Source organism: Pteropus alecto, unplaced genomic scaffold, assembly GCF_000325575.1.
Source record: "Pteropus alecto unplaced genomic scaffold, ASM32557v1 scaffold5, whole genome shotgun sequence".
Taxonomy (NCBI): Eukaryota; Metazoa; Chordata; class Mammalia; order Chiroptera; family Pteropodidae; genus Pteropus; species Pteropus alecto.
This window is the reverse complement of record NW_006441953.1, coordinates 2,799,720-2,802,341: the sequence shown is the minus strand read 5'-3', so window position 1 is coordinate 2,802,341 and position 2,622 is coordinate 2,799,720.

Sequence of the window (2,622 nt, the reverse complement as noted above, 5' to 3'; positions counted from 1 at the left end):
TTAGTCAAATGTTGCCTACTCTGTTCCAGGGACTGTTCTACTGTCCCAAGCATTATTCTAAGAGTTTTATTGTATTTTCACAATGATCTTTACAACAAATTCAAATTTATCCCTATAAGGTATAAAGGTTAAGTTAATTTGATCAAGATTACACAACTAGTGGTGATGAAGCAAATATTTGAAACTGAAAAGTCCGGACCTGTGTGTGTGTGTGTGTGTGTGTGTGTGTGTCTGTGTGTGTGTGTGCGTGTGTGTGTGTCTGTCTGTCTGTCTGTATCTGTGTGTGTCTGTGTGTATGTCTGTATGTGTGTGCAAGACACTTGTATCCTCGGTGTAGAAGGGTTATTCCTTCTGTCATTATAGGTGCTGTTAATCTTTATGTACCCAGATCACAAATATGACATAAAAAGTACCCTTTCCAGAGAAGAAAAAGAAATGGAAATCCCACTCCTCTCAGCCCAGAAGACGCAAGATTGAAATAAAACGTCAGTTATTTGGGTCTCTGTTTACACTCACCCTCAGGCCACACCTTGGAATAGGAAGCATAGAAACACCTAAGTGTGGGTAACCTTAAAAGCAGCAAGAATTTATAAGCTCTCCCTAAGCTAACCCTCACAGATACTACAGGTCTTGAAGGCAGTGTTTCTTAACTCTGGTTGAACTTTAGAAATGCCTAAGAAGATTTTTAAAATATCGGTGCCCTGGTCTACCCTTAGCACCTGCCTAGTATAATTTGATCATTGACTCTAAATTATGCAATTCTACTGGATATCCACATATACTCTGCCAAGAAAAATTCTGCAGTCAGTTTAGCAGCTCATCCTAATACTATGACACAGGCAGATGAGGGCATGGGATTTAGTCTGAGTCCATGCTCCAGATATCCAGTGGTCTGCACCTAGCATATATGGAGAACCAGAAGTTTCCATGTATCACTGTTGGGATGAAAAGATACTGAGAACATGACCAAAGTAGGGGCACAAAGAGTCATTGGAGATTGATACAAAAAGATCACATGGTGTAGAGCACAGGACTACAGATCCACAGACAGAGGCTGGGCTTGGAGTGGTCCCCCACTTTTAGCCTAATGGAGGCTCATGAAGATTCACTTTAAAATAAATACTTGCATTTTCTTTGCAAACCTGAGCTATAGTGTGAAAGTCTCAATCCCCCAGAAGTATCTACAAGAATATCTACCATCAGTTTATAGAAGTAGGTTTGGGAGAGTTGAGATTTGAGGCCCTGCCTTGTTACCACCACACCGTTCGAGCACCTGCATCCTCATCTCTGCCTTTCTTCATCTTTACTCCTTCTACCAGCAATCCTACTACTTGTGAACTAGACTCATCCCCTCTCACTTATTCGAACACATAAATTTTTTCTTCTTTCTCCTATAGCACTAATTTTTCTCTCCTGGATCATTCTTATCATCATACAAAATGCTGTTATATTTCTCCTACCTTTAAAACAAACATTTAAAAAAACTCGTGGACTCCGAGGAAGATGGCGGACTAGGTAAAAGCAGAGTTTGCCTCCTCCCAGGTCCACATTGAAATTACAACCAAATTAAAAAATCACCTGAAGTCCAGTATAACACGTACGTCTGATAACATAAAGAAGGAGCCACATTGAAGCCGATAGGAGGGGCAGAGTCACGAATCGGGCTGGACCCACACCCGTGGGTGGTGGAGGAACACCAGGAGGGAGAGCAAGGCTGCAGAGGCTTCTTTGAAGTAGAGGGGGATCCTGGACTTATTCAGGGGCTCCCCATTCCAGGGTCCCAGCCCAGGGAAGAGGAGATTCCAATAACACTGACTATAAAAACCAGAGAGGATCCCAGCCATCTGGGTGAGACAGAGGAATACTGAAACCCTAGACACCCCTTTGAAGGACCGACACACAGGCTTTCTGATCTGCGGACACTCGTGCTAAGATTCATTCTGAGAAAGTCTGCATTACCAGAAGCCAGAACGAAGCTGAATGCACAGCCACCATTGTGCCTTAGTCAAGCCCTACTACAGGGCAAGCCAGCTCGACTGTGCAGACCCCTCCCACATTAGGAAGCTCTGGCCTGAGGTGATCAGTCTGCCCCAGCCAACTTGCAGATTGCCAGGGCTTTTGTTGCTGAATGGCTGCCAAACCCTGCACCTATTCAGGGCCAAAGCTTCACAGCTGGCAACCAGTGCTGTGAGCATGCATTTCAGAGACAGTTTCAGATAAATCACTGCTGCCAACATGAACTTGGGCAGATCTCAGGGATCTGTGGGCTAGTCCCAGACAGCTGGCATTGCTATGATCTGGGACTTTTATGGGAACGCACACATGGTTACTGAAGTTGCAGCAAGTCTGAGGCCTTATTGATCTGATGGCCACTGTCTCTCTGAGACCCTACCCCACCCAACCCACAGATTGTCCCGGGCAGTCCATTGACAATCAACCGCCACCTCCCTGCCCCCTTCTATCCCCCACATCCACACAGGCAACAAACTTTGGCTAGCACAAGGCGGGCTTTGTGGAGAAAACAGCTGTGGGCAGACCATTGTTGCCTTTACGAGCTGCAGTATCTCTTGCGGGATTGCAGGGGTCTGTGGGACCACCCCAGACAGAAGCTAGTCTCTCTGT